At 31.2% G+C, this 12186-nt stretch overlaps 1 protein-coding gene and 1 long non-coding RNA gene across 2 annotated transcripts in view; both read right to left on the bottom strand.

Moving 5' to 3' along the window:
* Nucleotides 1-12186, bottom strand: part of jeb (low-density lipoprotein receptor domain-containing jelly belly protein) — a 187797-nt gene that overhangs the window by 24664 nt on the left and 150947 nt on the right. The window lies entirely within an intron of this gene.
* LOC143191001 (uncharacterized) lies at nucleotides 9325-10180 on the bottom strand. The gene is made up of 3 exons (XR_013004378.1): nucleotides 9983-10180; nucleotides 9558-9823; nucleotides 9325-9500 (listed from the first exon to the last, which is right to left on the bottom strand). It is a non-coding gene; the product is annotated as an uncharacterized LOC143191001 (long non-coding RNA).

Genomic DNA, 12186 nt, shown 5'->3' with positions numbered 1-12186 from the left:
TGTCAGGCCGGGAACTTTTCAATTGCTCTGTTATTTTTTGCCTCAAAATAGGCCTATCAATAGTTACTGTCCACTCATATAACGATTGTTTTAAATCAAGTGATCAAATGACGGAGTCAAGTGATGGATCCATGTTTCATCCATTGTCACATATTTCTCATAGCCAAATATTCATGCAATATAAAAGCAACACGTTTTTTTGAGACTTTTAGGATGTTGGCTAACTCACGCAATTTCACTTTTCGATCATTCAAAACGATTTTGTGGAATTTTTTGATGCTTTCTGGTGTTACCACCTCATTTGAACGAACAAACTTTTAAAACTTCTTAAAACATCGAGATTAATCAAAATATATATTACTTGAAAACTCTAAGTTAGTTAATATATTTATAACTTCTTGATCAGCAATAATTCTTGAATTTGTTTGTTATATGCATGATTCTTCATTATGCTTTAAGCTTTATGTCTATGCATTGACGCTTAGAAAGCCGAAATACTTCTTTTATAGTCATCAAAATGATTCGTTTAATATTACATTTTTTAAATGATTAAATGTTAACAAATGCAGCATTTTATATTCTGTCGATGTAATGAAATGATAGATGATATCGAACGATACTATTATATAAAAAGTAGAAAATAAAATTTATAATAAGTTTCAAATTACTAGCGAAACGTCGCGAACTGAAAATAAGTATAAGTGCATCCATCCTTACGTCTTTTATAACTCTCAAATAACTCGGGACAAATATCATGGAGAACGTTAAATTTAGAGTTTCTATTTAATTTCCCGATATAAAATGCTTTTATGAAATTATTATTCGCGGCATCATGAAAAATGCTGATCAAGTATAAGATTTCAAAGGAAAACAGTTTTATGGTCTTGTAAAATCGCAACTGCCGGCTATAAAAGGCATTCGAACGCGAGATATGTTCACGTTAATAGAAAACTGCACTCGTTTTAAGTTAAATTGCATTTTATTAATATGGTAGGGCATTGATCGGTTAATATACGAAACATTTTCCGAAGCTGTATATAATATTGCCCATTTATGTATTAATATCCTACGATCTCACTTATGAGAATGTTTCATTTCACTGGAAAGTTCTTTCTGAATGTCTTTCACTTTATTCAGACTAAGTTTTAAAATAATTTCTTCATTTAAGACACGTAAAATTCGTTAATTGTTATTTCGTGCATTATTTAGTCAGAGTTTTGTGGTGTTTTGGTGTATATCCTAATCATCGCTTTTGGTTTCAATGATTTAAAAGAACTGATTGTGTTGTTTATGATAAATAATGGTTTTAATTGAATCAAAACCTAAATAAAATTCTCGAGTAACTTTCAGACAGCTTTATACTTGACGAATCAACTATTTCCAGAAATTTACATGCGATGAGAAAGATCAAAAAAGAGGCAAAATATCTACGACGCGAATTGACTGCGAATTTTATTTTTAACCATTTCAATATCGGAGTTTTGTTGTTTGCCAGACACATAGAGGACACATACTCATACTTAGAAGTACATAGAAATTACATAATCCAACTGCCAATGAATGGTGTCTTGATGAATCAATTGGTTCCAGATGTTTACATATGATCGGAGAGATAAAAAAGGAATCAAAACTGTTACCATATGAAGTTACTGAAATTGCTATTTCGAACTGTCTCTACATGGAGGTTTCATAGGTATCGTAACTGGCGATGAAGAATGTGTCTACCACGACAATCCAAAGTGAAATAAGTGATAGGTTACTTCAGTAGAACCTTTTACATCGACGAAGAAGGGGAATATTCATGGTCATAAAATCTTCTGGCAGGATCAGGAAGATGTAGTGTTGAAAGCGAATGAGGTATTATTGCAAAACCGACCAGTAATAGCCAGTAACAGAAACAAAGTTACCCTCTGGTAAGCAACAATCTGGTATGTAAAGTTCGTGCAAAGATTGTGAAGGATACGATAGAAGTTTAAATTAAAATAATAGAGAGAAAAGATTAATTTTTAAAAGATTTAAAAAATAATGGAAAATATTTTGATCATAAGGTACCAATTTAAAACAATACACCTTACAACCACTTAATACATTTATTCAATACTTCGAAATTAATAATATTAACTTATAACCACAACTTTCAATCACATTGAAAGGTTCTGACATATGTTATAACTTATTTAACAATCATACTCCTTGCCTCTTTTAAAATGTCTTTGTTGTTTTCTTTACTTAACACTCTCTTCGCAATAACGTTATACATGTTGTTTAGAAAAGGGAATGTTTTTTAACTTCACTGGTTTAGGCAGCCTTCCGGGATTAATTCTATTCTTTCTTATTGTCAATGAGGGTGTACGAAAGTAAATTAGTGCTTGTGCAGTTCATCTACAATCAGACCGTACAAGCAGCTATAACATTAAATAATACTATCATTCCATATATCAACAACGCTAAATATCTCGGAATGAATCTTGATACAAAACTTTGGACCTGGAATTGAAATATAGAAGAATTAACTGGCTAATTGGAAGAAAATAAAAATTATCACTACATAATAAATTGCTATTATATAAGCAAATACTGAAACCTATATGGACATACGGAGTTTAATAGTAACATAAACAAAATATTAATTTTTTGGAACAAAGTTCTAAGAGGTTTTGTAGACGCATCGAAGGGGCGAATGGGACATGAAGAAAGACTCCATTCTCATGAGAATATTGCAGTATTGCAGCTTTTGGATACCACAAGAACAGAACACAAACTCAAAAGAATCAACCGTCTGATCTTGTGTAGTATTGTGTAGTGAGGTGCATATAATAAAAAATACAGCACCAACATGTATAAATATTATTTCACCAGAGACTGGGCCCTATCTCAGTTGGGTCCTCCTAGTTATATACCTAGATGTAAGTTATCATAAAGACAAATTATAGGTTAGTCGGAAATGACCAGTAACAATGTAATAATGAAATAATAAATAAAAATGAGAAAGATGAAAGACAAGAAAGATGTTGTTAGCATATTTAAATACAAAGTATTCAAGATGTAATATTTACATATTATTTACATATATACATAAATAATTCTTCATAAGAACAGGACTGGGATTAATTAAATTTTGATATTAACATGGCACTGTTAAGAAAAACCTCACTAAAATCAGCACAATTTTTAAAATTCTTTCTACTATATATATATTAATAATATAACTTCATGAACATAGTTGTGGTAGAAGAGAATTTTACAAAATTGGAAATTTATGTCATATAACTATAATAACTATAATAACATAACTATTAATACGCAACAAAAGACTGCCTTTTTAAAAGATCATTTCACAGCCTTGTAGAGCTGGATGGGAAGAAAGTGGAGTGTAAGTTAGTGGATTCTTTTATCTGAATATTAAAGGCAATAAAGGCATCGGCATAGCGATGATCTACTCATATATCAACCAGAAATGTTATGCTTAATGCTTCAGCCGACAATAAAGGCAAACAGACTGTATCAGGGTGCTTTGAAGTTTCGAGAGGGCCTCACTCGAGCTTGCCAAAAGCGACCGTTCTCAAGTGCAGACGCTGGGCTTAATTTTATGTTTCCACTCGACTTTCAGAGACACGACACTGCTTTATAAAACATTCAAATTTCATTTTCCTCCTCTAAGTTATTTCCTTCAGTTTATGTCTTCGCCTAAGAAGTTGCCAATAATCAAATTACTCAATATTAGGTTTTAGGTTTTCTAAAGCTCGACAAATTACATTTATATTATCCTTTAATATATATTTCGTTATTCCGGAAAACTTTAACGATATCTATATTAGTGATATCGATATAAAGTACTATGTTTAAAAAATTGCGATAATGTTGAGATGAATCGCAAACGAGTTATTAATATTCCGATATACATTGTAAAGCATTCTTCGATATTAATCTCCTTAGGTTCGATGGAGCTAAATTAGGCGCGAAGAGCCTGATGTGGAATGTTACCAGTTGAGATTTGATGAAAAAGTCGTGAAGAAGTAATGTTGTATGAAAAAGTATACTATGTTGTTAGTGATTTTAACAAAATTATACTTGAATCAACATTGGATCTATTTTTCGAATTTGCGTATGGTGTCTTCTGACGATGTTGATTCAATTATCATTTGGAGCTTGTTGCTGTACTGTGATTGTGCTTCGCAACATGTAAAAATATGGAGACGACGTTGCAAAGTATAAGTCGATTCAAAGTATTTTTGTTACTTTTGTGGATGTTCTATATTTTGAGAACTTTGTTTTCATCATCGACGCGCAATGAAACTAACGCTAAGTATAGAAAATGTTTAACGCCTGATGAAGCAGCAGCATGGGCATCGTTTCACAGTGTTGTTTACAACTCTCTACACACCAAACACTATCTACATTATACAAGCACGTTATCGACGTTTTAATTCAATAAACGACTTTCTTTTTTATGTACTATTGTACTCTTTTATGAAAATTGTCCGATTTCAGAATATTAGTGGGTCCAAGTCCATAACTGTGTGAATTGCAATGGAATTTTTCGCCGGCTTGGTGGCGCAGTGGTAAAGGCGATAGGACGGTCCTCCTACTTTTGCGATAGCCGCGAGTTGGAATCCTGTTAGTTATAAAATCCGACAAGGGAAATTATCCTAGTCACGCCAGTAACCAGGCTGTGTAAGACCGGATGTCTTCTGGGATGATTTCTAAAGTTAGTCACTCGCCAGTCGGTAGGCCTAATGCTGAGGACCATGGTTCGGAGCCCACGTTAAACCGTAGGTCCAGTCCAATAAACCCATACTTGGTAAAAGGAGACTTTAAAATATAATAAAAAAAAATTCAATTTGCATGTAATTGTTTCTGTATTTGGAATATTTTCTCAATGTTGTTGTATATACATTAAGTATAATTGATGTAACAATGCTTTTTTCTTTCTTGAGGCTCTATTGTCTTGGTTCTGTTAAGGACCAAATTGAATTTATTAAGCGAAAGGTCACCGCTTTTCCCAAACGAGCTTAACTAGCTTTCGGGGTCTCCTTACCTCTCGCCCATCTGTCCCTTGTCCTCTTCACTACTCTCGTTTCTCGTCCGATAAAATTAACAAAGGTTAATTTTACAATTATCCAGCTAGTTTAATGAGCGATTTTGTTGTTTGAGGCCCGTTTTTCTATTTTCGCGATGAGAGAACTTTTTTGTTCGGGTTTGAGGATAGACTCGCAATTGTTTTATAACTTTGTTTTGTTTCTTTTTCCTTTCCAGATTTATTCGATTTTGCCGATTTTCGTCGAAAGTTCCACCAGTATTTGTCTTTGAACTAAATATGAAATGTAAATCTTTCAGTAAATATCGTTTTGTGATAGATACATTTTTGGAAATATAGCTCCGATATGAACTCCGTCATAAAAATTTTTTTCGCAATCTTTGGTTCTCAATTCATAAGAAAGCCAATAGTTAATTTAGACAATTATTGAGATTTTCAAATTTCTTTATTACCATTGTTAGTCCAAGAATCTGCCCAGTGATTAACACGAATTTCTTGTGATAATTATCAAGGACATGACATGTAGGAAATCACTTCATTAACTGAAACTGTGTAAAATATTTAATTTTTAATCTAAAGTTGACATTCAATTCCATTCAATGTAAAGTATTAGTATAATCAGTTCGCTGCCATCAAGCGATTTTGCTGATTGGTAAGACTGTTTTTTATGCTATTATGGTCTTTCGAGGTGCTTGATAATCATTCTTTAAGAGTTCTGAATTACACACGTTAAGAGTTCTAGAGGTTACGTATCATTTTATTGCTATAATTTACTAGAAGTATTGAATATGTACGGATTCTATTGAATTCTATTGTGCAGCAATATTTCATTATCTATGGATAATTTCGATTTTGGTCTAACCATCCAATAGTATAGTCTAAGGCCAAATTGTTTCTGTTGAGTAAGTGTGTGCTGGTAGCGCTAGCACCTATCAATATTCACTGACATGACATGTTCATCTATGTTAGTTAAAACCTCCATGGTCGAACTTTCTACTACAGTAATATTTTGTGTGTTTAAATTTTTTGAAGGCTGCATATAGCTAGAGTTTTTGTGTTAAATTGACAGTATATAGGAGATACATATTTGTGGAACTCTGATAAGGTATACATTGTTTGTGTTTATATCTCTACAAATTAGAGTATGCTGAAATAAGGTAAACGCTTAAGAATACATGTTTTGTGAGAGACAAACTGCTGGAAAGATCAAAGAAACACTAAAATATTTACTATATATTTTGTAAAATGTCATAATCTATCTCAATCACCTGTTTCTAGCAAAAAGAAACTTAATAATCAGAATATAATACTAGTCCCAAAAGAAAACTTAAAAGACCGAATAAGTTTCGAGTTAGTCAAATGACAATTTGGGCTTTAAAAGAAAGGCATCATTTATTAAGGTTTGAGAGAGAGTTAACACGAATAAAATATAGTTAACCTTCTTTGTATTTTAAAGTGTATTTATTTAACAATATTTTAAGAGTAAAAATGTTATTAAACATAGTTAAAATGAAAATATATCACGGACATGACAAAAATAAAGGAAACATAAAGCTCACATATTGATCGTTTCTATTCATATATCTATATATCATCTCTTACTATATCTATCAGAAGGGAACGTTTATTTGTCTATATCTTTACCGTTTAGAAAAAATACGAGCCATTTTGATATTATCATCGATAATATTCGTCAGCTCCGTATTTATAGTCTTATACTACTATACTTAAATATTATATAAAATTTTTGTATTTCATTCATAGCCATAGCCATGATCCATCAATCTTTTAGAGTGTTATTGGTAACTAGGTTATAGCTGATGAAAACATGAAGGAAAGGTAAGTGTATTAAGCTATGATAAAAATCCCTTTTTTATTAAGACTATTTGTTTTTATGCTTTTTTATAGTATATACCATAATAGTTGTTAATAAGAACGAATCTTCTTTTCATTTCCTTTTTTTTTATACTCGATATATAAAAAATATGAAGCATGGTACATAAGGGTTTGTATGTTATAGCAATACTTTGTTGTGTTTTATTTTTATTGTGAATTCATTTCGAAAAGTTTGTTCTGATTTTTTATTTTCAATTAAGTTTGTAGCGACCTTGAGGCATGCCTAATTTTACATTGTGGAATAACTGTTAACAAAGTACCCAGAAATATAATCGCAGATGTTGAACAACTGAGGGGTGCCAGCAGCGCCAACTAGAATACGATAACGAATAACCCCGAGACGTTTATCTGGTATGTTATTGAAGGGTATTTCCAATCAAGGAGTAACCGACCATCGTTTTGTTTAGACGTGCCACCATCGACTGCCCAAGCCTCGTCTCCAGGTAACACTGCTGCCATCCGTTTTATCTATTTTGTATTTTCTACATTTCTTATAATCCCAATAAGTAACGGTCACATAATGTAAATACCACTGTTTCATTTCGTTTTACCTCCATTCCTCGAGCCATATAACTTACCCCAAATGCTAATAAAAACAACACACTACAAAATCTACATAATAAGATATTATACCAGAAATATTTGACGAGACCAGGATATGTAAAGATGCTGCAAGGAACAAGACACTGTATACGTCACATTCATTAATATGTAAAGAATTCATATCGTTATTTAAGCCCTTCTTTATGGTTATTTATAGTATATGTAGGTTCTCGCTATTTGACAACAGATTGTTATTTCATTTGAAAAGTTGGGTCTATATGAATATATGTTATATAGCGTTATTAACAAGTCCATGTACATTCTAAGGAATATGTGGTCGAATAGGAATGTACTGGCAGTATTGGCAGTCCTGCATTATCATTTTTTCCATTAAAATGTATAATATAATAAAAAGTAATATATAATAAAAATTATGTGGGGTGTATATCCTACACTGGCAGATTAAATTAGCTCAATTGCTCAGCCATGGACTATTAGAAGTTACCGTCAAAAAAACCTGGGAACCATATCATACATGGAACAAAGGTAGCTTATATTAGAGTGAATAGGGTATATTATGGAAATTTTAATAAAATAGTGGAACACAGAAGACAATCTGTAGCAAACCGGCGGGCTAAGGTACAAAGATATTCATAAGTAATTTTGCTGCAAAAGTAATTGAAATATATCCAGACAAAAAACAATCACGTACACCATGTGGTCGATTCTTTAGGTGGTAGCACGATTAATATAGCACTGGATATTTTAAGAAACTGGTGTGTGAAGTGATCTGTGAACACTATGTGTCAATTGATCATTTTATTTTTATTAGGCCGAAAATTCGTTATCGCAAGAATTGTTTTAAACCCTATGTGTTTCAAAAATAAATTGTTTTTCATTCCTCAGAAACACTTAAGTTTTCCAGTATTAAAAGACAACATTTTGTCCCTTATTTAATACAGAGAATATGCGAAACCTCCTCAATAATATGAGTATTATCATCAATCGAAAAACAACCAGTGATTATATAAGATGTATTAAAATTTTATCGTAGTAATACTCAACCTCATATCGGACGACCTGTTGAAATCTGTTTAGAACATTTGGGGGAGTTTTTTTAACCATCTACACTGTCCGTACTTAGGCCCTTCTGATTATCACTCTTTTCGATCGGTGCCTACTGGATTAATCAGGCTTATAAATAATCTTAAATTAATTAAATGATAGTTGGTTCCAGACATTTATAAGGATACTGTAAACTGAATGTAATTTCAGGTTAGCACATGCGCATTTTCATTTATTTGAATTAATGGTCTGAGTAAAGAAGCGCTCTCGTGGCAAACTCTACTCAAGCGGGTACCTTGTTGTGTATCTGGTGTTTAAAATTTTACTCTAATATATTTTTCTTTGTGTATCGTTCCACAATGGAGAAATTAAGCCCTACGAAATTAAAAAATAATCAAACATGTTACAATAGTAAAGGAAATGCTGGGAACTCATTTAATGACTAGTAAACATAGTAATATGTAAATTATCACTTATTTTTATGAAATATTTTAAATTAAATGCTAATCAAAATGTACATTTTAATAATTGAAAGTTGTAATTTTTGTTTACCGAGTAAATAAAAATAGGGAACCGTTTGAAAATAAAAACTCATGCTTTATTAGAACATTTTATTACAAATCTTTAAAAAGAAGTGAAAAAGACTACATTTATATAAAGATTATATTGATATTAGATCATATATATATATATATATATATATATATATATATATATATATATATATATGTGACTGATATGTTTACATCAAGTCCATCAGTTTACATAAAGATATCATATTGAAACATTTTTAGACAAAGTCCATCAACTAAATTAACATAAAGCCTTGATATTATCTAATATTATTTACTATTATTTGTCTAATATTATTTACGAAAAGTCCAGAACCCATATTTGTATATGTAATGCATCTATCTAAAAGCAAAATCTTCATCTTGCACACTATCGTACTTTTCACCTGAAAGAAGTCACCAGTCAATACATCATTATTTCTACAAACCAAAAATGTATTTACCTATGCTCTTTTATAAAAATATATTCTTTTTTTTTCCTTATTTGTTTCACTCCTCCACCTTCAGAGTAGTAGTCATTAGATCGTTAGGGTTTCATTAATGATTAATGTTATATGTTTTGGTTATTCGATTCAGGTGAACTCCTACTGATAAATTTGATCTTTTCAATGGGTCGTTCTCTACTACTCTTTCATCTGCAAAATCCTACCTTTTTTTTCGATTTTTCTAATTTAAATTTCATCAGATTTGCCTAGACCACTATTAGCACCTGTACAAAAAAATTAAATTGTTACTAAAATATTAATTATATATTTTAATGATTATATTTTAATTGAGGTATCGTACACCTAAAACCAATGGATGGTTAATTACAACAAAATGTTTATAAAAGTTATAATATAATATATAATTTATTATATATAGTTACCTTTAATATTACTTCTAGTACAATTGTATATTATTTCTCTCATATCCTTTGCAACGTTTTTATTCCAACGAAAAGAATAATTGTCTTCTTTGCTTCTTGTTATCGTTTTGAAATCTGTAGCTATATCGGGATGAAATGTTGGCATATGTTGACTTTTATTTGATGTCAAAAATGTTTTGTTACAAGTTTGGCGCTTATTATTCTTACTATAAACAAAGTTGAAGCTGTTTGGATATTTAAACATTATAAAACTTAACCTTACGTTCTGTACTTACATTTGTTCTTCCATATTTTAAAACCAATGTATGTTACAATACTAAGAATAACACAATAATTTTATTATTATTGTTATAAACTTGTTAATGCAACACAAAATTTTAATCCAATATTTTTTTTAAATCTTCGTATTTTAGGTTATTTGTTTATACTCGACAAATGATTAATTTTAAAATGGCCGATTATACACTGTATATGGGGAAAGGATGAGCACAAATGTTTGGTGCATGCGCACAATATTCCATCATTACATTCAGTTTAGCGTATTCTACTTTTATAACCTCAAATAATGAGAAACTATTGACTTGAACAACTATTCAACCAAAAACTGAAACTGTCTGAAAAGTGGAGAAAAATTGCAACCATTGATGTATAATACATTCATTAATATTTTTATTGTAATATTATTATTATATTATATATATTATATATAAGCAATATGTTCAATAAAACAAAATAGCGTTATAATTTAAATTTCTATATACAGAACAATTACTTAGTGCTAAAATTCTATGTAAAGAATCTCGTACAAAAAGTGGGATATAACGGGAAATCTGCCCTTTATTTGGAGGACAATTTTTCAATCAGGTCTCTTATTACGTCGAGCTTAGTTTCTACTCTAAATAATTAATAAGTAACGCGACCGCCAGCACTGTGGCGTCTCTATATTTCTCATTATTGCCGAAAATAGCTTAGACAATGTCACAAAACGACAATAGAAAATCGATTTTTGATTGAATTACTTCGTTCTTTTTGTTAATACATTTTATAAATGATTAATGAAAATTGACCCCTGAAAAAAATGTATCGATACCTAACTGTATCGTTTTGTAATAAATAAATAAAACAAAATACCTTTTGATTGATAGAACCGGCACAGAAATAGCCATGATATTTTCTGTTTAAATAAGCCGTAGACAAACTTGTAGCTCGATCAAACAAAGCGAACACAATACTCAAAATAACTTCGGTAAAATTAATATATTATAGAGGTAACGGTATACAAGGGTGAATCCACGAGAGCTGGGAATCAAAATATTGATACAAGTTCTTAATATATTTATTTTTAATATATGCGAAGCAAATGACATTTTTATAATAATTCCCTGAATAATGTTTTACTGAAGTTTAAAGTATATTTAGGAATACTTAATATTAATGTAGGTAACAGGTCCATTGAAAAGTCCCCGGTCTGACACATAGATAACGCTACTAAAGTTAAATCCATATGCTTTAAGTTAGCTATAACACTCAAAAGATGCGTGTATAAATTTAACAGCTATCGGATCATTAGTTTGTGACTTATAGTATTTTGAGTCAAGAGTTTGTGTTTATATTGCGAAAAAATGGATAAAAAGGAATTTCGCGTGTTGATAAAATAATGCTTTTTGAAGGCCTCATGCCGAGTTTCCGGACACAGCCCCAGGAAAATCAACCATCAAGGATTGGTATGGTAAGTTCAGACGTGGTGAAATGAACGCCGAAGACGGTAAATGCAGTGGACGCTCAAAAGAGGTTGTTACCAACGAAAACATTTAAAAAATTCACAGAATGATTTTGAATGACCGCAAATTGAAATTGAATGAAATAGTAGACATTCTAAAGATATCAGCTGAACGTATACATCATATAATTAACGAATATTTGGGTATGAGAAAGCTCTGTGAAAAGTGTGTGCCGCGCAAGCTCACTTTTGACCAAAAACAACGACGAGTTGATGATTCGGAGCAGTGTTTGAAGAGGATCAAGAGTAATAAACCTAAGATTTTGTGTCGATATGTGACAATGGATGAAATATAACTCCACCATTTCAATCCGAAGTCCAATCGACAGTTATCTGAGTGGACTGCACACGATGAACCCGCTCTAAAGCGTGGGAAAACTAAACAGTCAGCTGGCAAGTTTATGGCGTCTGTATTTTGGGATGC

The sequence above is a fragment of the Rhynchophorus ferrugineus genome, unplaced genomic scaffold (genome assembly GCF_030347505.1).
Source record: "Rhynchophorus ferrugineus isolate W39M unplaced genomic scaffold, kcgeb_rfMv2 rfM2, whole genome shotgun sequence".
In the NCBI taxonomy this organism is placed as follows: Eukaryota; Metazoa; Arthropoda; class Insecta; order Coleoptera; family Curculionidae; genus Rhynchophorus; species Rhynchophorus ferrugineus.
Note: the sequence above shows the minus strand (reverse complement) of the source record. Positions and strands in the feature narration are given on the sequence as shown.